General features: G+C 43.4%; 1 protein-coding gene across 1 annotated transcript in view; it reads left to right on the top strand.

The window, feature by feature from the left end:
• Nucleotides 1-27,125, top strand: part of LOC106607228 (E3 ubiquitin-protein ligase NEURL1) — an 88,196-nt gene that overhangs the window by 37,103 nt on the left and 23,968 nt on the right. The window lies entirely within an intron of this gene.

Here is a 27,125-nt window from a genome sequence, read left to right as displayed (position 1 = left end):
TGGAGATGGGAGAACCTTCCAGAAGGACAACAATCTCTGCAGCACTCCACCAATCAGGCCTTTATGGAAGAGTGGCCAGACAGAAGTCACTCCTCAGTAAAAGCACATGACAGCCTGCTTGGAGTTTGCCAAAGGCACCTAAAGGATTCTCAGACCATGAGAAATTATTCTCTAGTCTGATGAAACCAAGATGGAACACTTTGGCCTGAATGCCAAGCGTCTGGAGGAAACCTGGCACCATCCCTAGGGTGAAGCATGGTGGTGGCAGCATCATGCTGTGGGGATGTTTTTCAGCAGAAGGGACTGGGAGACTAGTCAGGATCGAGGGAAAGATGAATGGCGCAAAGTACAGAGAAATCCTTGATGAAAACCTGCTCCAGAGTGCTCCGGACCTCAGACTGGGGCGAAGGTTCACCTTCCAACAGGACAACAACCGTAAGCACACAGCCAAGACAACGCAGCAGTGGCTTCGGGACAAGTCTCTGAATGTCATTGAGGGGCCCAGCCAAAGCCCGGAATTGAACCCGATCGAACGGCTCTGGAGACCTGAAAATAGCTGTGCAGCGACGCTCCCCATCCAACCTGACAGAGCTTGAGAGGATCTGCAGAGAAGATTGGGAGAAACTCCCCAAATACAGGTGTGCCAAGCTTGTAGCATCATACCCAAGGTGCTTCAACAAAGTACTGAGTAAACGGTCTGAATACTTATATAAATGTGTCTAAAAACCCGTTTTTGCTTTGTCATTGTAGGGTATTGTGTGTAGATTGACGAGGGGGGGAACGATTTAATCCATTTTACATTTACATTTAAGTCATTTAGCAGACGCTCTTATCCAGAGCGACTTACAAATTGGTGCATTCACCTATAATATCCAGTGGAACAACCACTTTACAATAGTGCATCTAAATCTTTTAAGGGGGGGGTTAGAAGGATTACTTTATCCTATCCCAGGTATTCCTTGAAGAGGTGGGGTTTCAGGTGTCTCCGGAAGGTGGTGATTGACTCCGCTGTCCTGGCGTCGTGAGGGAGCTTGTTCCACCATTGGGGTGCCAGAGCAGCGAACAGTTTTGACTGGGCTGAGCGGGAACTGTGCTTCCTCAGAGGTAGGGAGGCGAGCAGGCCAGAGGTGGATGAACGGAGTGCCCTTGTTTGGGTGTAGGGCCTGATCAGAGCCTGAAGGTACGGAGGTGCCGTTCCCCTCACAGCTCCGTAGGCAAGCACCATGGTCTTGTAGCGGATGCGAGCTTCGACTGGAAGCCAGTGGAGAGAGCGGAGGAGCGGGGTGACGTGAGAGAACTTGGGAAGGTTGAACACCAGACGGGCTGCGGCGTTCTGGATGAGTTGTAGGGGTTTAATGGCACAGGCAGGGAGCCCAGCCAACAGCGAGTTGCAGTAATCCAGACGGGAGATGACAAGTGCCTGGATTAGGACCTGCGCCGCTTCCTGTGTGAGGCAGGGTCGTACTCTGCGAATGTTGTAGAGCATGAACCTACAGGATCGGGTCACCGCCTTGATGTTGGTGGAGAACGACAGGGTGTTGTCCAGGGTCACGCCAAGGCTCTTAGCACTCTGGGAGGAGGACACAAGGGAGTTGTCAACCGTGATGGCGAGATCATGGAACGGGCAGTCCTTCCCCGGGAGGAAGAGCAGCTCCGTCTTGCCGAGGTTCAGCTTGAGGTGGTGATCCGTCATCCACACTGATATGTCTGCCAGACATGCAGAGATGCGATTCGCCACCTGGTTGTCAGAAGGGGGAAAGGAGAAGATTAATTGTGTGTCGTCTGCATAGCAATGATATGAGAGACCATGTGAGGATATGACAGAGCCAAGTGACTTGGTGTATAGCGAGAATAGGAGTGGGCCAAGAACAGAGCCCTGGGGGACACCAGTGGTGAGAGCACGTGGTGCGGAGACAGATTCTCGCCACGCCACCTGGTAGGAGCGACCTGTCAGGTAGGACGCAATCCAAGCGTGCGCGGTGCCGGAGATGCCCAGCTCGGAGAGGGTGGAGAGGAGGATCTGATGGTTCACGGTATCAAAGGCAGCAGATAGGTCTAGAAGGATGAGAGCAGAGGAGAGAGAGTTAGCTTTAGCAGTGCGGAGAGCCTCCGTGACACAGAGAAGAGCAGTCTCAGTTGAATGCCCAGTCTTGAAACCTGACTGATTAGGATCAAGAAGGTCATTCTGAGAGAGATAGCAAGAGAGCTGGCCAAGCACGGCGCGTTCAAGAGTTTTGGAGAGAAAGGAAAGAAGGGATACTGGCCTGTAGTTGTTGACATCGGAGGGATCGAGTGTAGGTTTTTTCAGAAGGGGTGCAACTCTCGCTCTCTTGAAGACGGAAGGGACGTAGCCAGCGGTCAAGGATGCGTTGATGAGCGAGGTGAGGTAGGGGAGAAGGTCTCCGGAAATGGTCTGGAGAAGAGAGGAGGGGATAGGGTCAAGTGGGCAGGTTGTTGGGCGGCCGGCCGTCACAAGACGCGAGAGTTCATCTGGAGAGAGAGGGGAGAAAGAGGTCAAAGCACAGGGTAGGGCAGTGTGAGCAGGACCAGCAGTGTCGTTTGACTTAGCAAACGAGGATCGGATGTCGTCAACCTTCTTTTCAAAATGGTTGACGAAGTCATCCGCAGAGAGGGAGGAGGGGGGGGGGAGGGGGAGGAGGATTAAGGAGGGAGGAGAAGGTAGCAAAGAGCTTCCTAGGGTTAGAGGCAGATGCTTGGAGTTTAGAGTGGTAGAAAGTGGCTTTAGCAGCAGAGACAGAAGAGGAAAATGTAGAGAGGAGGGAGTGAAAGGATGCCAGGTCCGCAGGGAGGCGAGTTTTCCTCCATTTCCGCTCGGCTGCCCGGAGCCCTGTTCTGTGAGCTCGCAGTGAGTCGTCGAGCCACGGAGCAGGAGGGGAGGACCGAGCCGGCCTGGAGGATAGGGGACAGAGGAAATCAAAGGATGCAGAGAGGGAGGAGAGGAGGGTTGAGGAGGCAGAATCAGGAGATAGGTTGGAGAAGGTTTGAGCAGAGGGAAGAGATGATAGGATGGAAGAGGAGAGAGTAGCGGGAGAGAGAGAGCGAAGGTTGGGACGGCGCAATACCATCCGAGTAGGGGGAGAGTGAGAAGTGTTGGATGAGAGCGAGAGGGAAAAGGATACAAGGTAGTGGTCGGAGACTTGGAGGGGAGTTGCAATGAGATTAGTGGAAGAACAGCATCTAGTAAAGATGAGGTCAGGCGTATTGCCTGCCTTGTGAGTAGGGGGGGGAAGGTGAGAGGGTGAGGTCGAAAGAGGAGAGGAGTGGAAAGAAGGAGGCAGAGAGGAATGAGTCGAAGGTAGACGTGGGGAGGTTAAAGTCACCCAGAACTGTGAGAGGTGAGCCATCCTCAGGAAAGGAACTTATCAAGGCGTCAAGCTCATTGATGAACTCTCCAAGGGAACCTGGAGGGCGATAAATGATAAGGATGTTAAGCTTGAAAGGGCTGGTAACTGTGACAGCATGGAATTCAAATGAGGAGATAGACAGATGGGTCAGGGGAGAAAGAGAGAATGTCCACTTGGGAGAGATGAGGATTCCAGTGCCACCACCCCGCTGGCTCGATGCTCTTAGGGGTATGCGAGAACACGTAGTCAGACGAGGAGAGAGCAGTAGGAGTAGCAGTGTTATCTGTGGTGATCCATGTTTCCGTCAGCGCCAGGAAGTCTAGGGACTGGAGGGTAGCATAGGCTGAGATGAACTCAGCCTTGTTGGCCGCAGACCGGCAGTTCCAGAGGCTGCCGGAGACCTGGAACTCCACGTGGGTCGTGCGCGCTGGGACCACCAGGTTAGAGCGGCAGCGGCCACGCGGTGTGGAGCGTTTGTATGGCCTGTGCAGAGGAGAGAGAACAGGGATAGGCGGACACATAGTAGACAAGCTACAGAAGAGGCTACGCTAATGCAAATGAGATTGGAGTGACAAGTGGACTACACGTCTCGAATGTTCAGGAAGTTAAGCTTACGTTGCAAAAATGTTATTGACTAAAATGATACAGTACTGCTGGCTGGTGGAGTAGGCTAGCTAGCAGTGGCTGCGTTGTTGACTTTGAACGTGTAGCTGGCTAGGTAACCTCGGTAGTTTCAGCACTACACCTTGTCATGATACAAAGCAACTTTGTAGCTAGCTAGCTAACATAACACTAATCAAGACGTTCCTTGTAGTGTATTTAGTTTCAACAATGCTGCTCGTCGGTAATAGTTGGCTAGGTTAGGAAAAATGGCGTCGCGGGGGACGGAAAATAGCTGGCTAGCTAACCTCGATGGCTGGCTAGCTAACAATTATCAATTAACAATTATCAAGCTATGACAAAGACAACTAGGTAGCTCGCTAGGTAACACTGCACTAGTCAAATCGTTCCGTTGTGAAGTATTAGTAACTACAGCGCTGCTAGTCGGTAACGGATGGCTATCTGGCAGTGGGTTAATGATGACTAGGTGTGTTGAGTAAGTCTGGCGCCGCGTCGCGGCTGGCTAGCACACCTCGATAATACTCAAACTCAAGCTACACAATTATCTTAGATACAGAGACAGCACAGACAACTATGTAGCTGGCTAACTAACACTAACACCACACTAATCAAGTCGTTGCGTTGTAATGTAATAGTTTCTGCGGTGCTGTTAGTCGGTAGAAGTTGGCTAGCTAACAGTGATGACTAGCTAGCTAGCAGCTAGCAGTGTTGACTACGTTAGGAGGACGAAGATAGCTAGCCTCGATAATTACTCAGTTACTCTAAACTACACAATTATCTTTGATACAAAGACGGCTATGTAGCTAGCTAAGAAGAATTGCTCAGATCAAACAAATCAAGCCGTTGTAATGTAGCGAAGTGGAATATTACCTGTGGAGCGAAGCGTGGTGCGACTGCCTATCAGCCTATCAGAAGCTTAGAATAAGGCTGTAACGTAACAAAATTTGGAAAAAGTCAATGGGTCTGATTTCCTTTTTGAATGTACAAATAAATTAACTCCACCCCATTCCTACTTTGACCGTAACTGATCCTACACCAGGCCGGCACTCTTTCATTCAACACACCTTGTAACTTCTGCAATAAAATCTTGTACCTCTCTGCCGCCGCCACCACATCTATTTTCTTTGATTTACATTCCATTTCTGCGGTACAGTTGATAACCATGTTATTGAATGCTAAGAAGCCAACCTTACTGCCAACAGCCTACAAGGAGGAGGTCTGTGACCTGACAGTGTTGTGCCAGAGCAACAAACTCAACATCAGCAAGACCAAGAAGTTTTTCTTGAATTTTTACTATTTTCTGTATTGTAGAATAATGGTGAAGACATCAAAACTATGAAATAACACACATGGAATTATGTACTAACCAAAATATATATATTTTTAGATTCTTCAAAGTAGCCACCCTTTGCCTTAATGACAGCTATGCACACTCTTGGCATTTTCTCAACCAGCTTTGCCTGGAATGCTTTTCCAACAGTCTTGAAGGAGTTCCCACATATTCTGAGCACTTGTTGGCTGCTTTTCCTTCACACATCCCAAACCATCTCAATTGGGTTGAGGTTGGGTGATTGTGGAGGCCAGGTCTTCTGATGCAGCACTCCGTCACTCTCCTTATTGGTCAAATAGCCCTTACACAGCCCAGAGGTGTTTTGGGTCATTGCGCAGTTGAAAAACAAATGATAGTCCCACTAAGTGCAAACCAGATGGGATGGCATACCGCTGCAGAATACTGTGGTAGCCATGCTGGTTAAGTGTACCTTGAGTTCTAAATAAATCTGTCACCAGAAAAGCACCATCACACCACCACCTCCATGCTTCACAGTGGGAACCACACATGCAGAGATCATACGTTCACCTAGTCTGCGTCTCACAAAGACACGGCGGTAGAACCAAAAATCTCAAATTTGGACTGCCAGACCAAAGGACAGATTTCCACCGGTATAATGTCCATTGCTCGTGTTTCTTGGCCCAAGCAAGTCTCGTCGTGTCCTTTTTAGTAGCGGTTTCTTTGCAGCAATCCGACCATGAAGGCCTGATTTCACGCAGTCTCCTCTAAACAGTTGATGTTGATGTGTCTGTTACTTGAACTCTGTGATGCATTTATTTGGGCTGCAATTTCTGAGGCTGGTAACTCTAATGAACTTGTTCTCTGCAGCAGAGGTACCTCTGGGTCTTCCTTTCCTGTGGCGGTCCTCATGAGAGCCAGTTTCATCAGATCGCTTGATGGTTTTTGCAACTGCAGTTGAAGAACATTTCAAAGTTCTTAATTTTCTGGATTGATTGATCTTCAGGCAAAGTAATGATGGACTGTTTTCTCTTTACTTATTTGAGATGTTTTTGCCATAATATGGACTTAGCCCTACTTGGTATGTTCTGTATACCACCCCTACCTTATCACAACACAACTTATTGGCTCAAATGCATTAAGAAAGAAACAAATTACACAAATGAATTAACAAGGCACACCTGTTAATTGAAATGCATTCCAGGTGACTACCTCATGAAGCTGGTTGAGAGATAGCTTTGCATAATCAAGGCAAAAGGACTACTATGAAGAATCAAAAATATATTTTGATTTGTTTAACACTTTTGTTTACTACAGTACATGATTCCATATGTGTTATTTAATAGTTTTGATCTTTCCAGCTACTGTAACCCTGCTCCACTCTGACACGGCACTAGCCATATCCACTTGCCCACCTCTTAGGGACCTTGTTGCATTACTCTTTGCACTCTTCACGGTACTACTGGACTCTGATATTGCTTTGCAAAGTCTGATTTTTAGGACATTATTCATTTGTACATGTCTACCTTCATTGCACATTTAGACTTGCCATTTGCCTTCATTGCACATTTATACATCCCACTTAATAATATACATTGTATTTAATTGTTTCACTGGTACATTTTTTTGTACTCTTTTATTTGCGCTTCTGGTCAGATGCTAACTGCATTTCGTTGTACTGTACTTGTTCAATTACAAAGTTGAATCTAATCTAAAAGTCTTCACTATTATTCTACAATGTAAATATATTGGAACTGAAATATTTCCTGTATGCTTATTTACTTGTTTGTCATTTCTTATTTCATAATCATTGTCATTAATTATTGCATTGTTAGGTTTTCAGTTTGCAAGAAAGGTATTTCACTAGACTTGTGCATGTGACATTTAAAACTGGAATCTACTGAAGCACAAATTCGTATCACTCTTTTGGCATAGACCTACTTCTCACTCTTGACCTATCATCCTCTGGTCTTTCCACTGCCTCAGCATACGACAGCTTCTGTTCTACTCTGACTTTGGCAACCGCAACCTGTCTCTCTTGCACCAGGCATTTCTGATCCCCAGCAACCAGTGGAGGCTCCTCAGAGGAGGAAGGGGAGGACCATCCTCAGTGAATTTCATAATTATAGTGAAACATTTAAAGTTATCCATTTTAGATAAAACTATAATAAATATATTCACGTCACCAAATAATTGATTAAAACACACTGTTTTGCAATGAAGGGCTATAGTAGTCTCAACAGCACTCTGTAGGTTAGCACCATGGTGTAGCCAGAGGAGAGCTAGTTTCTGTCTTCCTCTGGGTACATTGACTTCAATACAAAACCCAGGAGGCTCATGGTTCTCATCCCCTTCCATGGACTTATACAGTAATTATGACAACTTCCCGAGGACGTCCTCTAACCTATCAGAGCTCTTGCTGCATGAACTGACATGTTGTCCCCCCCCCCCCCAATCTAAGGATCAGAGAATGAATATAGTACTGAAAGTATAAGCTACAGCTAGCTCGCACTACAGTGCATAAAATGTGGTGAGTAGTTGACTCAGACAATAGTTGAACAGTTTTTAATTTTAATTTATTTTAAAATGGTGAGCGACTGCAGCTATTTTTTTCATTTAGCTAGCGAATGCAGCTAGCTAGTTTAGTCTACTTTAACAGAGAGGGATGCTATGTTAGCTATCTGGCAATGTATAATCAAAACTGGAACTCTTCCAAGTCAAGGTAAGCTTTTGGTTTTAGTAATTTATTGCCACCGGGGCCTGCCAGTGCATGACACGAAGCGCCCGCTCCCTCTAAACGGAATCATGACAAGTCCACTTCGAGCTATTGAGCTACCTAAGTTGGGTACTGTTCACCGATTTAACAGTACCCAACTTCTTTTCTACACAGCCTGAGACTTCGTATGGATCAGCCAAAAGGCAAGGATCCACTTTGTCCAAAAATGTCACTCCCACTAGGCCCAAATCACCATCCTTTGCATGACCATCGGGGAGAGGCTCGAAGGTCTTCACCACCCCTGCCACTACAGGTAATTGATCTTCACTTTCATCAGGTTCAATTTCTGAGCCATCAGAGACAGCAGAATACGGTTTGTACTTGGGGCCATTCTTCCTCAACACACATCTGCACTCGGCTCTTCTTCTTTCTCGCTCTCCATAACCATGTCTACCAGGGAAACGTTGGTTCCTAGCGTGTCACAGAATATTCTCCAGTTACAAGATTGTCTGAGTTGACCAAGCCACTATCTGGCTATGTATGATCAGTAGTCTGATTATTGATGATTTATACTGGTAATGCTAAAATAAACTGGCAGTTGGTTTTCAATGTTTGTACAGAATTCCCTGCTCAGTGACGTGGATGCGGGGGAGGGCACTCGTGGCAGATGTGCGCTCTACCAAGATATATGGTCATGTGAGGATGGCGGGCACTTGTGGCATGTGTGCCTTCTATATTTTACTCCATGGCAAGGTATTTATTCCCCTAGAGTCGATGTTCACACCCCTGCGGAAATCAAATTAGCATAATAACAAAATCCCCATAAAACAATCTGTCGGCATTGGATACATCTCAATCCACCGGATCCGCCGATGTTGCACTTCCGCATCTGCGGTGAAAGGTGACAGAGCTAGAGTGGTCTTTGTCAGACCCTAAGACATCTGTAGCGTCCAAACGGTTTGTGCTCTACGACCCCCACAAGCGTCAAGTCGGTACAGGCGATCTGCCAACTTATATCTGCAGCACTTTGGGCTACACACTAATATTATTTATTACATTTCTTTTATTTCACCTTTGTTTAACCAGGTAGGCCAGTTGAGAGCAAGTTCTCATTTACAACTGCGACCTGGCCAAGATAAAGCAAAGCAGTGCGACAAAAGCAACAGAGTTACACATAAACAAACGTACAGTCAATAACACAATAGAAAAGTCTATATACAGTGTGTGCAAATGTAGAAGAGTAGGAAGGTTATGGCCTATTTATTGCCTTAGAGGCAAAATAATTACAATTTAGCATTAACACTGGAGGGATGTGTGTGCAGAAGATGATGTGCAAGTAGAGCTACTGGGGTGCAAAAAGATAAAAACAATATGGGGATGAGGTAGTTGGGTGTGCTATTTACAGATTGGCTGTGTACAGGTACGGTGATCGGTAAGCTGCTCTGACTGCTGATGCTTGAAGATATGTCTCCAGCTTCAGTGATTAAAAAAAAAAAAAATTGCAGTTCATTCCAGTCATTGGCAGCAGAGAACTGGAAGGAAAGGCGGTCAAAGCAGATGCTGGCTTTGGGGATGACCAATGAAATATACCTGCTGGAGTGCGTGCTATGGGTGGGTGTTGCTATGGTGACCAGTGAGCAGAGATAAGGCGGGGGTTTACCTAGCAAAGACTTATAGATGACCTGGAGCCTTCCGGTTGTGGGCGGTGCAGTTGCCGTACAAGGCGGTGATACAGCCCGACAGGATGCTCTCAATTGTGCACCTGTAAAAGTTTGAGGGTTTTCGGTGACAAGCCACATTTTTTTCAGCCTCCTGAGGTTGAAGAGGTGTTGTTGCGCCTTCTTCGCCATTTCAGTTTGTCAGTGATATGTACACCAAGGAACTTAACTTTCCACAGTCTCCACTGCTGTCCCGTCAATGTGGATAGGGGGGTGCACCCTTTGCTGTTTCCTGAAGTCCACCATCTCTTTTGTTTTGTGACATTGAGTGAGAGGTTATTTTCCTGACACCACACTCCCAGGGCCCTCACCTCCTCCCTGTAGGCTGTCTCGTCATTGTTGGTAATCAAGCCTACCACTGTTGTGTCGTCTGCAAACTTGATGATTGAGTTGGAGGCGTGCATGGCCATGCAGTCGTAGGTGAACAGGGAGTACAGGAGGCAGCTGAGAACGCACCCTTGGGGGACCCCAGTGTTGAGAATCAGCGGAGTGAAGATGTTTCCTACCTTCACCACTTGGGGGCGGCCCGTCAGGAAGTCAAGGACCCAGTTGCACAAGGCGGGGTCGAGACCCAGGTCTCAAGCTTAATGATGAGTTTGGAGGGTACTATGGTGTTGAATGCTGAATTGTAGTCAATGAACAGCATTCTTACATGGGTATTCTTCTTGTCCAGATGGGATAGGGCAGTGTGATAGCGACTGCATCATCTTTGGACCTATTGGGGCGGTAAGCAAATTGAAGTGGGTCTAGGGTGATGGGTAGGGTGGAGGTGATATGATCCTTGACTAGTCTCTCAAAGCACTTCATGATGACAGAAGTGGGTGCTACGGAGCGATAGTCATTTTAGTTCAGTTACCTTAGCTTTCTTGGGTGGTTTTAATAGTCACAGTGGGTACAACATCTCCTATACTCTCAATTATAAACTCGCTCACCGAGTCAGCGTATACGTCAATGTAATTATCTGAGGCTACCCGGAACATATCCCAGTCCACTTGATCGAAGTAATCCTGAAGCGTGGAATCCGATTGGTCAGACCAGCGTTTGATACACCTAAGCACGGTCACTTCCTGTTTTAGTTTCTGCCTATATTGAGGGGAGCAACATGATGGAGTCATGGTCAGATTATCCAAAAGGAGGGCGGGGGAGGGCATTGTATGCATCGCGGAAGTTAGAGTAGCAATGGTCGAGCGTGTTACTTGCTCGTGTACCGCAATCGATATGCTGATAGAATTTAGGTAGCCTTGTTCTCAAATTAGCTTTGTTAAAATCCCCAGTGACATTAAATGCAGTCTCAGGATATATGGTTTCCAGTTTGCATGAAGTCCAATGAAGTTCCTTGATGGCCATCTGAGTATCCGCTTGCGTGGGGATATACACGGCTGTGACGATAACCAAGGAGAGTTTTCTTGGGAGAATACGGTCGGCATTTGATTGTGAGGAATTCTAGGTTAGGTGAACAAAAGGACTTGAGTTCCTGTATGTTACAATTACACCATGAGTCATTAATCATGAAACATACACCACCGCCCTTCTTCTTACCGAAGAGATGTTTATTCCTGTCGGCGCGATGCTCTATGGCTCTGGACTCCGACAGCATGTCCCCAGCTAGCCATGTTTTCTTGAAACAAAGTATGTTACAATCCTGGATATCTTTTTGGAAAGCAACTCTTGCCCTTATTTCGTCAACTTTGTGAACTAGGGACTGGACATTAGCGAGTAATATACTCGGAAGCGGTGGGTGGTGTGGGCGCATCCGAAGCCTCACCAGATGACCACTCCGGCACCCTCTCCTCCGACAGCGTTGTTTTGGGTCGGCTTCTGAAATCAGTTCAAATGCCCTGGGAGGTGCAAACAAAGGTTCCACATTGGGAAAGTCGTATTCCTGGTCGTAGTGCTGGTTGTGCTGCTAAGTTGACGTCTCTCTGATATCCAATAGTTCTTCCCGGTTGTATGTAATAACACTTTTTTTTTTCTATCAGCGCCATCTTGTATCCTCTGTTTTAGTCTCATGCCAACAACTGTCAATCATTCCCTGCCATGTATCATCTCCATTACCTGAATCTATAAAGACTCTTAAACTGAACTGCATTTCTGCCTCCGCCTGCTCTTTAACTGGAGTCCTACAGTAGATGGACATCACCAAAACCCTCAATCAGTTAGTCTTGTAACTGAAGAATATTGTGACTGGCAAGGAACCACATTTTTGGCCAGTGTTTCCCTGGGCACCCTTATTAGGGGAGGACATGCTTGAAATGTATAAAAACACACCTTGTTCAGTTGAGTGTTGTACCTGGAAGGCTGTTTGTGTATATGCTGCTGGTTTATTTCTGTGAGTTACCATTTTGTGACCATGCTGTCTTGAAGAAAGGTTTGGGGTGTGGTCCATTTTGTTCTGAATGGCATGTGTTGAGTTTGACCTTCAGTGAGTTCATTCATGTGACAATATTCAAGATGCTCATTATGTAAAGCCCTCCAATAATGTCCTTCAGTTGGTTTGTTTAGAGAGGCTTTGCTTGTTTGTGGTCTAGGCAGTTAATTGGCAGAGCCCTCCAATAAGGCGACTATCATGTATTTAAAAAATATCTATTGTTTATGTAAATGCGGTGGTTAACTGTTCTTTTCTACAATCAGAAGTACAGTATTGTTTGTCACTGTTTTTGGTCATCTTGAAAACTTAGTTAGCAGAATCTTTGTGAAACACTATTTCAGAAAGCTAGCTAGTGGAAGTAACAGATCCAAGTCATTTTGGTGTACTCTTGTTAATGTGTTATTTATGTGTCAAACACGCTTTAATAAACTTTGCTTGTTCTTTATATCTTACTCTGTATTGTTTCCCTTTAATGGGCCTAGAACTTATATAACATTTAGATGTTAATTGTAATAAGCATTTTGAATTTTTGCTAAGGTGTTGTCTGTTCTCTTGCATTACTCAACTGTTGACCCAACGCAATAGGTGACCTGTCACGAACCTGTGTCTTGTGTTCTGGTTGAGTTGTTCCCCTCATTAAACAGTAACTGGTGTAGTCTGGTAGTGGACATTTTGGCGAACCCCATGTCCACAAAAACCCTACAGTAAATACTACAGTCGTCTTCATAAACACTGAATAATGTAGTATACTTTTCATGTCCGCAAAATCACTACAGTGAATAAATACTACAGTAAAGTCAGCAAAGACACTACAGTGAATACTATCGTATAGTAATACTACAGTCTTTAGAACATACACTAGAACCAAAGCAAAATATTCTCGATTCACAATGACATTTTACATTTCTATTCAGCTGTAGAAGTGCAGTGACATGAATAAGTCACATTTTGCTCACACAATATGAGTAATGTTGGCGTAATCAAATAACCTTATTTTTTTGTTGTTGTCCTCCTTGGTAATTAAATGATTAGCGTAAGGTGTGGGTCAGTATAGTGGTCTTCTTTCCAATATGGAAGGAGGTCCAAGAATCTGAAACATCTGGCTTTGGGCCAGAGAATCCAACTTGATGCCCCAATAATGATACGTACGCAGCTCCTCTTACATTTGACATCTCAAAGTCAGAGTTCATTGAAACATACACTCACCAGCCCGTTCACAAAAATGGATTGCTCCTATAGAGACAGTCACATGCCCATAGCTTGCTATATAAAGCAGGCAGACCGGCATTGAGGCATTCGGTTACTGTTTGATTGAATGTTTCAATGGGCCAAATGAGTAACCTAAGCGACTGAGTATGTATGGTATGACCGTCGATTTCAGGTGCGCCGGAACAAGTATCTCAGAAACGCCCTTCCCCATTTTCTTCCACACATCAAGTATGCAGACATTCGCGCAGTCTTGCACGACTCGGCACATTTTCTGGCTGGCGCTCGCATTGCCTCTGTTGTTGTTTTCCTTACAAATAATAACTTTGGACATGTGTGCATTCCTATCAAAGTAAGTGCCTTATTCTGTATATCGTGTTGTCGTTTCTGCTGTAGCATGAATTTTGTCTGTATGGAGCGTAATGTATTTACAGTTTTATTCACATGTTTTCAAGTACTGGTGACAAATAATGCATTCCGATTATTGCATAGATTGTAATGGACACCTATGATGTGTATAAAATACTTTTTGGAGGGTTGAACTGATTTTAAAATGAGCTAAAGCTAAGCTATTTGCCAGTTATGTTTGTTGACATTAAACAATGCATTCTGGGTGTCACGTAAATGTCTGTCAGACCAAAGATGTTATGAGGTGAAGGAATGGTTCACTCATCTTTCGGGTAAACTTCCATAAGTGAATGAAGGGAAGTGAATGATCGTAGACGACACACCCCCTTCAACATGCATTCTGCAAACAGACCAAACTCATCTTGTCTCCTCATATTTGGTTGACACGAAAAACAAACAAGGAGGCGCGCACAAATTACCCATCGTCGGATTACGTTAGATTTTTTTTAGAAAGTGTTTTAGTCAATTATTTCAATCAATGTTGAGCTCACCTGTGATATGATCAATTATAAATACTAATTGCTATTGGATAATTCATATTGTGGTTTCTGTCAGCTGAGAGTTATCTAAATATGACCACTTGTGTTAAGTCAATATTTCCTCAGTTAGTGCTAGGACTAATGTAGCTTACATTTTCCAGTTTGCATGATTGTGTATGCTGTTTCTGCTGTCTGAACATTGCATCCAAAAATAAATTTGTCACATTCTGGACATAACTTCGTAAGGACTGTGTTTGTGCAAAATGTTTTGAAAAAACAGTGTGGCTAGCTCAAATGCTGACTGTTCTGTCAATCGAAACTGGATGTTCTAAATAAGCATTCTAATCAAACCGGTTTGAGTGTAAACTGCAAGGACCACAGTAGAATGATCCCGTTTGTTGGTATGTGTGAAAAGGTTAAAAGAAATAGTAACTGAAATATGGACACTGACTGTAGGCTTATAACCTCTCACATGTAGCGTAATATATTAACTCCTGCAGAATTGTGTATTTTCTTCCAGTAAAATTATAAAACAAAAGTTAATTTTGCCTCGGGAACAGGAGTGGAGAAATAGGATTTCTTTCAGTATCTCTTAAGAAAATGTGACTGTGCATGTAATGTTGTCTTGGACACTTAAGCAAGCAGATAGTATTTCAACCACATTTTGCTTAGGACCAATCTTTCCACTATTTTGGAGTTATTCTGTTTTCTCCCCGGTCCCTAAATGAAACAACACCAGTAAATTTGTCTAACTAGATTACTGATACATTCATTCTATCGATGTAAGATATTATTCTGTTGAGCGCTACTTTATTTAGTCTTGTGCAACAAGTTATGACTGAAGAGAAGCTGCTTGTATCTAACTATAGTTGACAAACAAATGTTGGAAATTTGAAGTAGAAACTTATATAATTTAGGGGTGAAAGTAGCCAGTAGGCTAAACAGTCCAGTATGGAGTAGGCCTATCAGCAAAATGAATTATGCTTGATGGAACTGCACAGGTAGCCTACTTTTTGAAGTGATTTGACAATCGGATGAAAACCTCACACAACACCCATGATGCGTGAAATAGAGCATCCGCAGACCGCGAAAAAAACAACAGTTTACGGGATAAGATGTTTACATGCCACAGCATCCTGTCTAAGATCAGCATATCCTAGGCATCTTATCCGGGTTTCTCATAACCGGGATACAAGCTTTTTCAGGTAATTGTAAACGGGATGAGAGATTTTATATTTGACCTGTTTCAAGAAGCTAGGTGTATGTCGCACGTCACTACTTCACAGGAGAGGAATTTTATTATTATATTTTTGGGGGGGCAGAAATGCCTTCTGTAATATGAAAGTCACATGCCTTAATAACTTGTATGCCATCTGTATATAAGAAATACAACCTTCCCGCTAGCCATGATTGGCTGAGATGATTGATGGGCTGGACATGCTGAGAGATGAGTTCAGATTGGTCTGCCATGTAGCATGGTTCTGTCTATAATATGAGCTGCTCAGTATGTGTGGATAATCCTTTCTACCGCAGCTTTTTTTGAAAGATATGAAGAACTGAAAAAAGTTTTGCTACTGCTCTCAACATTGCTGCCCTGAAGTTAATTTGCGCTATCGACAAAGATCAGTGGGATAAAGTTGTGAAAGACAGTCGTACAATGCTGACTCTCTCTGACTTGTCTGAAAACTAATCTGACAATGAGGTAATCTGTGATTTTAGGTAAAAACATTTGAATTGAACCAGACATTGTAGAGTCTTCTGATGACAGTGGTGGGGAAGAAACGGTGATCAACAGTGTCATTGACAGAGTTTTGAAATCAGTGGAATGCTCGGTGAAAGCAGAGATTGCCAAATACGGAGAGAGTCCAAAAGAGAACAAAGAAGGCTGTTGTATAAAACACCTGGTTCCGGATTACATCTTCAAACCATCCCTGACAGAGGGAGAAGCATTCATCCATGTATACGGGTAAGTCTAGCTACATTTTGATGGTAGGGCATTGCGCTTGCAACACCAGGGTTGTGGGTTCGGGTTCCCACGTCGGACTAGTATGGGGGAAAATGTATGCACTCACTACTGTAAGTTGCTGACTAAAATGTAAGTTAAAGCGTACTGTTAGCTAGCTAACAATACGTGTATGAGCTGTGTAGTAATATGATTTGTATCAGAAATCTATTTGCATTGCTAGTTATAGCCTAATGTTAGCTAACATTGAACCTAATTAGTTAGCTTTAGCTACCTGCAGATTCATGCATGGTAGTATTTCTGCGTTCAAAACAACTGGGAACTCAGAAAAATACGAGGTGAAGTCATGACGTCAGTGATGATTTCAGGTCGGAAAGTCAGAGCTCTAGAAAGAGTTCTGCTGGAAGTGGTGTTGGAGGGCCAGTAGGAGACACTCTTTCCTCTGGTCTAAAAACATATTTGATTGGAGACACATAGCCCTGTGTAGGGTGCAGTCTTTCGGATGGGACGTTAAACTGAATCTGTGGTGGCAAAAAAATCCCATGGCACTTATATCGTAGGAGTAGGAGTGTTAACCCCGGTGTCCTAGCTAAATTCCCAATCTGACCCTCATACAATCATGGCCACCTAATCATCCCCAGCTTCCAATTGGCTCATTCATCCCATCTCCTGTAACTATTCCCCAGGTTGTTACTGTAATTGAGAATGTGTTCTCAGTCAACCGATCTGGTAAAATAAGGGTTAAATAAAATAAATAAATAATCTCACTCTGGACGGAGCCTAGGCCCTTGAGTCATACATACATACAGTTCATAAACACATTGTGTTTCCTTCGCATGCTCTCTTTTGTACAATGAATGGGCTCTGCCTCTTATGTCAGTCAACCCCTGGCCAGTGCTCCTTTCTGCTCTTCTCACATATCCAATATGGCTAATTTTAGCCCAGGTTTAGAGGGCCAGGTTAATTTTGTTCTGCTGCCTGACCCCAAGCATGCTATGATGCAGATATTTTTGTATCAACCCAAGGTTTTTCGCTGCTAAGGCAGTCTGAGTCTGTCTCACTCAAGTTTGCAAATTTAGCTCAAGGGAGACTAGAGATGAAACGGTATGAACATTTCATGTCACTATTATCAGTATTATTGCAGTATTGTTAAAATGTGCTGGAAATGTTCAAAAAGTACTGATATACACACACTGAAATCATTTCACCAAGTTTTATATTGAAAACCAGCAAACAACAAATACAATTAGCAGCACTATCTACTTTTTGTGTGCATAAATATTAAAATAACATTAACATTAAAGATGGCACCATGTGGCCATGAGAGGTAAAAGTTTCCCTAGTGCGGGTTTTAATGAATACAACCTTAAGTAAGCAAATCAAATGTGCATATAAAAGCAACACAAGTAAGCAATGTGCATGTAAGAACAATACAACCATATGTAAACAAATCCAATGTGCAGGTGTTGACATTAAAATAACACAAAATATGTAAACAAATCAAATGAACAGCACTGATTGTATGTCCGTTCTCTCCTTCATAAAGAAATAAGGTGCTGCTGGCCTAACATCCTGTATGTTTGCGTCTTTGTTCACCTGAGATTGAAATGTAAAAATGTCAGCATATTTACTTTGTCCAGTTTAAGTAGTGATCTGCGAGGGGAGACAGACAGCCTTAGCAGCGAATCTGACCCTCTGAACACTCTCTGATGGCACGCTGGTTGCTGGGATGCACAAAAGCTTCCTGGCAACCCTGGCAAGGTGAGGCAGTTCTGATGCATGGCCCCTCCACCACACCAGTGGATCCTCTTCTGCTGGAATTGGTGGCAGAGGCATTCCACTCTGTCTTTTGGGGTGGTCGGAATCTGACCCTCTTTACCTCAACAAGGCAGCAGAGATGTGATCTTTCTCAGCAACCCAGCCAGGCCTTTCCCCTCCGATGCCGCTGTGGGGGTTTTGGTGGTGGAGGTGCCTCTGGTGCTTTGTGTATCTTCCCTGATTTGTGCAGCTGCCAGCTTCAAGGCTTCCTGGACACAGCTGTCAGTGTCAACTTTTGCAGCCTTAGGCTCATCTAAAAAGCTCCTTTTTGAAGCGGGGGTCAATGAAACAAGCCATGTGCATGACTCTCTTTGCCTTCTCTGTGTATCTGTTGTGAAGGTCTTCTCTCATTACCCTTTTCATCTCCTTGGTCAGGGATGGCTTTGTATCCTTTTCTACCAGAACATCACGGGTGATGTGGTCCAGGACAGGCTTGATGGCTGACAGTGTCACTTGTGTGTCTGAAGCAAGTGCATCTGTAAACTTGCTCAGAGGTTCAAGGAGCTGGCACAGTTGCGCCATGACACTTATGTCGGCATCATATGCCATGTTCCTCTTTCCCCAGCCAGTGTCGGACAGACTGGCTGCTGTTGGCTGAGGAAACGCTCAAGCATCCCATCGGGTCAGCACATCATGGATCAGAGCCTTCTGTGACATGTTGAGGGCAGCTTTCTGTTCTCTCAGTTCTCTCCTTCTCTTCCAGCTCTGTGAGAAGCCTTGGACCAGATGACGGCAGGCGTTGACTGCTATGTCAACTCTCTGAATTTTCAGGGCCTTTGAGATGGCCAGGTTCAAAATATAGCCAAAGCACCCAAGTCACAAATCTGGGAACTCTTCAAAAGCCTTGATCATGTTTGTTGCGTTGTCTGTGGTTATGCAGACCAAGTCTTTCTTTTTGATCCCCCACTCTTCCAGCATATTATCAAAAAACTTTGTTGTGAGCCGAGTTATCTTCTGTGAAGAACTGTTTCCAGGCAGTTTGAATCCAGTTGCCAGCCTGGGGTGAGGTAATGGATGGTGAAGCTGATGTAGGGTTGACCACCCCTGCTTTCACTGGTCCAGAGGTCAGTAGTTGCAGCAAACCACCTTGAGCCAAACTTTTTCCAACATCAGCTTTAACCTGGTTGTAGAGGTTTGGGATTTGTCTTGGAAAAGAATGTTCATGATGGCACTTTGTAGTGAGGCACGGCAGCCTCAGAAAGCCAGGCCTCTGAACAATTTGAAATGGCATCATGTCATTTGCAATGTAATATGAAAGGGCTGCAGTGAGGTCTTGAGCATTTTTTGAAGTGGGTGCATAAGCAGCCTGCCTTTTTTAAATGCTTGCTCGAGTGTCACAACTGTAGATGAGGAGGGACCCGTAGCATCACTGGGTTTGCCTGCTGCACGCCCACTCTCTAAACAAGGGATTTGCAAATGTATTATTATTATTGGTGTTATTATAAGTATTATTCACACACACAGTCTATCTTCTGTGTTGCATTTGAGTATATGCAATGATCCCATGCACAATTTACATAAATACAAATTAGTCTTAAGAAGGCAGTGATAGTAATTGCAATGAGCCCAACAATTGACATAAATGTAGGAGAGAATTGTATAGGACTATAGTGTTTCTCCTGTTGGAACACTTTTACAACCAAGTCGACCACTGACGGATTTTAAATTAACAAAATATGTTGGTTGGTTGACTAAACTACATAACATGTTATCGTGTGCAATGGATGAATAGTCTGCAGACGCATACAGCAGCAGAGCAACGTGTAGTGTTTTTACAACAGTAGGTAACACTGAAAGCTTCAGTTTACATTATTGACAAGCTATTAGTAAGTTGGACAGACAAACCATGACATTTTCCCCCATTCCGAAGTCCCCACATCATGCATTGAGCTAAAAGTGAACTTACCTTGCATTCGCAATAAAGTACTGGGTGGTGGTCACGAAGATGACTCGAGATTTGAAGTGTTGCCCCCTTTTGCAACAATTTTTTGTTGCATGTTCTGCAGACACGGTGACCATCTTCAATTTTAAGTTTCCCTCAGCACTCTTGTAAAATCCAAAATAAGACCACACTTCAGATGTGGTCCTCAAACGAAGGCTGAAAAATCCCCCGAGCGCTGTCACTGCCCTCCGCCATGTTGTCACACAAAATAAAACCCACGTTGCATGCTGCGCCTTCGTCAGACTGTTGCTAACTTTGGTTGATGCTGGTCAGTATTTACCGTGAGTTTGTCAAACCACGGAAATAAAACACGGTTTTAATGATAATTACAATTTGAAACGGTAATACTAACCGTTGGAAATTTTCCCGTGGAACGGTAACCATTTCATCCCTAAGGGAGACTATGTATTGGTGTTAAGCACAGCCAAAGGAAAGGGGATATTGTTGGTGCTTCAGAATGTCTGTCCCTTCAGTTGCAGCATTGGCTATCTCTATACCACCCAAACACATCCCACATAAACATATGCTTACTACTATAGAATTCTGTAGTTAACAGTAGTATACTATAGAATCATATACTCTATACTGTAGTATCCCTCGATCGTGTAGTGCTTCCTATAGACGTTTGTGGAATACTGTAAAATACTGTACTACACACTAGTCATGTAATTCTTACTTTAGAATGTTGTAGTATACTGGACTATACAGTATATTGTATCCCTCGAACGTGTAGTGCTAACTATACACTTTTGTAGTATACTGTGTAGAATATTATACTACACGCTGTACTATCCCATGATTACATTGTGCTTACTTTAGGATTTTAAGATTGATTTGACTGCTAGCTTTATTTATGCTGATTTGAAAGTGCTGTCCTGGGGGAGCTCATGCTGGGGATTCCCTCTGAGTTTCCCCCTGGATCGTGTAGTCCTTAATATAGAATGTTGTAGAATATTATACTCCACACTGTAATATCCCTTGATTGATTGACTGTTTAAAAAGAATACAACCACACATGTGAATACAATTCATTTAGAAATGTGTCAAGAATAATACAAAGTTAATGTATTTCCTTTGTGGTCTTAGTTCAAACATGTTACCCATTTACAGCTAACACACATGAAACAATACTATTATATACCACAGTATTCACTAGTGTTTTTTGCAGACTTTGTAGTGTACTAGTGTTTACTTTAGTGTTTTTACAGAAATTACTAGTATATGATAGTATTCACTAGTGTATTGCAGATATTACTGTAGTATACTTGTAACGTCCGTTGTTGGAATGAGACCAAGGCGCAGCGTGGGTTGGGTTCATCATATTTTAATATAAATGGTGAACCAGCAAAAAACAAAACAAGAAGCAACATAATGAACAAACCGTTTCGCAGGCTTCTCACAGCAATGCAAAAACAACTTCCCACACCAGACAGGTGGAAAAAGGGCTACCTAAGTATGGCTTCCAATCAGCGACAACGATGTACAGCTGTCCCTGATTGAGAGCCATACCAGGCCCAAACACAGAAATACAAAACATTGATAGGGAACATAGAATGCCCACCCCAACTCACGCCCTGAGACATAAAAAGAGACATAAAAAGGAACACTAAGGTCAGGGCGTGACAATACTTCAGTATCCACTGTAGTGTTTTGTGGACATGACTAGTATACTGTAGTATATTGTAGTAACACCTGCCAACTAGGTTTAGCTAAAATGTCTCAACTACCAGACGACCCCAGTTACTGTTTAATGAGGGGAACACCTCAACCAGACACAGGTTCATGACAGACCAACTATGGAGTTGGGTCAACAGTTCTGAGAAATGCTACGACCAGACAACACCTTAGAAAAAATATAAAATATTTATTAGAGTTGTAATATCTTAACATTAGACACATGCTAGCGAGGTCCATTAAAGGGAAACCAGCTTGTGTCAATGGAAACAACTGGAGGTAAAGTCACACCGACAAAAAATAGCAAAATCTAGTGTTCAATAAAAATTTAGTGTTTCCATTGCGCATTAAGAAATTGGTGACCGCCTATATGCCTGTCCACATATTTCATGTAGACCGCGAAAGCCAGCATGGATAGAATGCAATTGACTAATATTTGCCATATTCTAACAATTCTCATGTGCCACTGCATCGCCACGGTCTGTGCCATGGTGAAACTTGTGTTCCTGTAGATCTGAAGTAATCGGATGGTGAAACTTGCCAGCCAGCTTGAAAAGCAAAACGAAGCAATTTGGGCATTGAAAGTCAGAGCAATCGTTGCCCTGCAAAGAAACACTTCTTTTTTGATTTTATTGGTTTTGCAGGCAGTTGGCATTTAGAATAGCGCTTATAGTTATGTGATTAGCCTACATCACGTGCCCCGCATAATTTCATAAGTATTTGGAAATCATTTATTTGAAAAACAAATCCTTCTGCCATTTTTCGCAATACATTTTGACAAAATCCATCGCTGTCCAATGGATAATAATGTTTTTGAGCTTTTAAAATATCCCCTATATCTGCAGTTTCCATTACATATGTTGCACATTTTTTTGTTGTTGCGACATTGCTTTTGTGGAATCACCCTGGATCAATGGAAACCTGCCTACTGATGGTCGAACAACACATCCCATTCAGAACAATTGACCACACCGAAACATTATTTCAAGACAGCACGGTGACCAGAAGTGGTTGCTTACAGAAATAAGCCAACAGCAACGGCGCCGTACAGCCTATATACACACACAAAGGACCTTCCAGGTACAAAGCTCACACCTGAACATGACCGAGGGGTGCTTTTATACATTTCATGCATGTCCTCCCCAAATAAGCGTGTCCAGAGAAACACTGACCAAAACATTGGTTCCTAGCTTGTCACAATATTCTTAAATTACAAGATTGTAACTGATTGAGGTGAGGGTTATGGTGATGCCCATCTACTATGGAACTCCAGTTAAAGAGCAGGCGGAAGCAGAAATGCAGTTCAGTTAAGTCTTTATAGATGCAGGGAATGATTGACAGTTGGTTGGCTTTCTATGGAGTATGGTTGATCTAAAAGGAAAGAAAGGTGGGAATAACAGGCAATAACAGCAATGAACATATATAATTAAACGACTGTTACAATAAATAATCAATGACAATATGCAATAAGCATATAACTTGGCAAAGCTATGCATAAATATAGCAGCAGATAATGAATGGCCAGAAAGGGGTGCAATATCATGTGGCATGGTAGGCCTAAGCTATAGCAGGCTAATTTATCAATCGTTACATAGCATAGTATGGCAAGCAAACAATATAAAGCTAACAAAAGTAACAAACAGTCATAAAGCAGGCCTAGTTAGCGTAACAAAGGCAAAGCACAAAAAGTGCAACACTTATTAACATGTTCAATTAACACAACACGTACCAAAGAGAACAGCCCAGGAGACTCAATGTCTGTTTGAATAAGCCGTTTAGAATTTCGATATCAACAATATACAAAACAATGTCGAGAGAATGCTCTTCTTATCCTCTTTGATAAGCTAAAAGGCTTGTACTCACATTTCAATGACTCATACTGGTTGTTGTTTGTGAGTAGTTTGTCGTGCTGAACTATTCAACTCTGTCCGGGTGAAGAACCTGCATTGAAAGGAGTCACCCTCGAACCTGTCCGTATAAATACCTTGCCATAGAGTTATATAGAGGGTACACCTGCCATAATCACCCTCCACCACATTCACGTCACCTACTGTAGCAGGGAAATCTGTATAAAGCTTAGTCTTTTTGGGTATTACGCTACAAGCTTGGCACACCTGTATTTGGGAAGTTTATCCCATTCTTCTCTGCAGATCCTCTCAAGCTCTGTCAGGTTGGATGGAAGCGTTGCTGCACAGCTATTTTTAGGTCTCTCCAGAGATATTATATCGGGTTCAAGTCCGGGCTCTGGCTGGGCCACTCAGACATTCAGAGACTTGTCCTGAAGTCACTCTTGCGTCGTTTTGGCTGTGTACTTAGGGTTGTTGTCCTGTTGGAAGGTGAACCTTTGCCTCAGTCTGAGGTCCTGAGCGCTCTGGAGTAGGTTTTCATCAAGGATCTCTCTTTCTCTTTGCTCCGTTCATCTTTCCTTCGATCCCGACTAGTTTCCCAGTCCCTGCCACTGAAAAACATTCCCACAGCATGATGCTGCCACCACCATGCTTCACCGTAGGGAGGGTGCCAGGTTTCCTCCATACATGACACTTGTTATTCAGGCCAAAAATGGTCTGAGAGTCCTTTAGGTTCCTTTTGGCAAACCCCAAGCGGGCTGTCATGTACCTTTTACTGAGGAGTGGCTCCGTCTGTCCAATTTACCATAAAGGCCTGATTGGTGGAGTGCTGCATAGATGGTTGTCCTTCGGGAAGGTTCTCCCATCTCCACAGAGGTACTCTGGAGCTCTGTCAGAGTGACCATCAGGTTCTTGGTCACCTCCCTGACTAAGGCCCTTTTCCCCTGATTGCCCAGTTTGGCCGGGCGGCCAGCTCTAGGAAGAGTCTTCGTGGTTCCAAACTTCTTCCATTTTAGAAAGATGGAGGCCACTGTGTTCTTGGACCTTCAATGCTGCAGAAATGTTTTGGTACCCTTCCCCACATCTGTAACTTGACATAATCCTGTCTCGGAGCTCTATGGAAGATTCCTTCGACCTCAATGGCTTGGTTTTTGCCCTGACATGCACTGTCAACTGTTGGACCTTATATAGACAGGTGTGTGCCTTTCCAAATCATGTCCAATCAATTGAATTTACCACAGGTGGACTCCAATCAACTTAAGTAAATACATTTCTACAAAAGCTTTTGCTTTGTCATTATGGGGTATTGTGTGTAGAGGGATTTAAAAAAATATATACAATTTAGAATAAGGCTGTAACGTGACAAAATGTGGACTAAGTCAAGGGGTCTGAATACTTTCAGAATGCACTGTATATCATCAGACAACCAATAATACATACCCATATAGTGGCATGTGCTACAATACTCAGACAATCATAAATACTTATGACTTGAAGTCACATATATGATCAAAGAGGGTCATTTCAAATACAATGTCCTTTCCAAATTTAACACAGAAACTTGCACATGTAGGTGCATTTATGTGACAGTATGTTTCATAAGTTAGTAAAGTGGATCTTGAAAACCATCAGAAGTACAGTATTTGTCAGTGTTTTGGGGCATCTTGTGAACTTGGTCAGCTGAATCTCTGTGAAACCACAATTTTTTCAGAAAGCTATCTTGTGGAAGTAACAGATCTAAGAGGTAATTTTGTTCTCTTAATGTGTTTTCCATATCAAGCAAGCAAATATAATCCTCAAAGCTTTAATGAACTTTGCTTATTCTTTATCTCTGCTTCTGTACTGTTTCCCTTTGGGCCTAGAACCTGTGTATAACATTCAAAATTACAATTGGATTTTTTTTTTTTAATCGTAAGATGTTGTCTGGTCTGTTGTATTGCTCAAACTGTTGACCCAACACAATCGGTGGCCTGTCATGAACCTGTTGTGATTAAGGTGTTCTCCTCATTAAACAGTAGGCGTAGTCTGGTAGTTGTCCCATTTTGGCTAACCCTAGTCGGCAGGTGTTACTACTGTCATGTCTGCAAAAACACTGCCGTAAATACTACAATATTCACTACTGTTTTTGCGGACTTCAGCCCTTAGCACTACAGTAAATTCTACAAAAACACGACAGTGAATGCTTTAGTATTTAGACCACACTATAATATAGTATTTTTATATGGGATAGTTCAAATGGCTACAGAGGACATACTGTACTTAAAGTCAATGTTAATGTGACTTATGTAAAGTCGGGTTATGTGTATACACGTCCTGGCACGTGCATAAACACACTCAGTGGCCAGTTTATAAGGTACAGCAGCCCGTTCGCGCCTACAGACAGAGTCGCGTGACCATGGCTTGCCATATAAAGCAGGCATCAAGGCATGCAGTTACTGTTCGATTGAATGTAAGAATGGGCAAAGTGAATGACCTAATCCACTTTGAGCGTGGTATGATCGTTAGTGCCAGTTGTGCCGGTTCCTGTATCTCAAATGCCCGGCCTCCTGGGCTTTTCATGCACGACAGTGTCTAGGGTTTACTGAGAATGGTGCAACAAACAAAAACCATCCAGTGGGCGAAAACAGTTTGTTGATGTGGTCGAAGGATAACGAAGCAGTATAACAGTGGTGTGCGGAACGACATTTTGGAACGCACAACTAGTCAGTCCTTCTCACGGATGAGCTATTGCAGCAGATGACCACACCGGGTTCCACTCCTATCAGCTAAAAACAAGAATTGGCTCCAATGGGCACATGATCAACAACACTGGACAATTAAGGAGTGGAAAAACATGATCTAATCCATCGAATCCCGGTTCCTGTTGCGCCATGCTGATGGCAGAGTCAGGATTTGGCGTAAGCAGCATGAGACCATAAACACATCCTGCCTGGTGGTAACGGTACAGGCTGATGGTGTAATGGTGTGGGGAATGTTTTCCTGGCTTACAATAGGTCCCTTGATACCAATTGAGCAATGTGCCCATGCCCCCAAAGAATTCAGGCTGTTCTGGAGGCAAAGGAGGGTCTGACTATGTACTAGATGAGTGTACCTAATAAACTTGCCCCTGAGTGTATAGTTTTTTTTAATCATGTTTATGCATGTTGCTTAACTTGTAGTGGTATGAGAAGATACTGTACTAACCCAAAGACTTGCACGTTAAAGCATTTTAGTTCCCATACTTAATTCTGGGTGCACTAACATTCCATGAGAACTGTTTGAGGCTGATAAATGCTTTCAACAGAATGGTGAGCTATATGGAGTCTGAAAGCCGAGTTAATGTTATCTGTGTAGTGTGTGGAACAGCTGGAATGTTTGGTCTCTGATATTGTGTAGAACTGTCCCGTCCAGGGCACAGCTGAGCTTTTTGGTCTTTGTAGTGGGGACAAGTGAACTGCTCATTCAGTCAATGTTATGTAACGCTATTATGTCTATTTAATTCTGATATGAACATTACCCCCCAGCAATGTCCCTTCCCACTTTAACGCTTCTATTTCTAAACACATAAACATGCACATTTAGCTATTTGTGCATTTGTGACTATGTTTCATAACAGTGAGTAAAGTAGATCTTGAATGCATAAGAAAGACAACTGAAAAGCTTTAGGCAAACAGCTCATAATACTTATATTCCAATGTAAAAAAAAAGACACTTCAGTGAACGAATTTGTGCA

Source organism: Salmo salar, chromosome 01 (assembly GCF_965601325.2).
Source record: "Salmo salar chromosome 01, fSalSal1, whole genome shotgun sequence".
Taxonomy (NCBI): Eukaryota; Metazoa; Chordata; class Actinopteri; order Salmoniformes; family Salmonidae; genus Salmo; species Salmo salar.
This window is presented reverse-complemented; position numbering and strand designations above follow the sequence as displayed.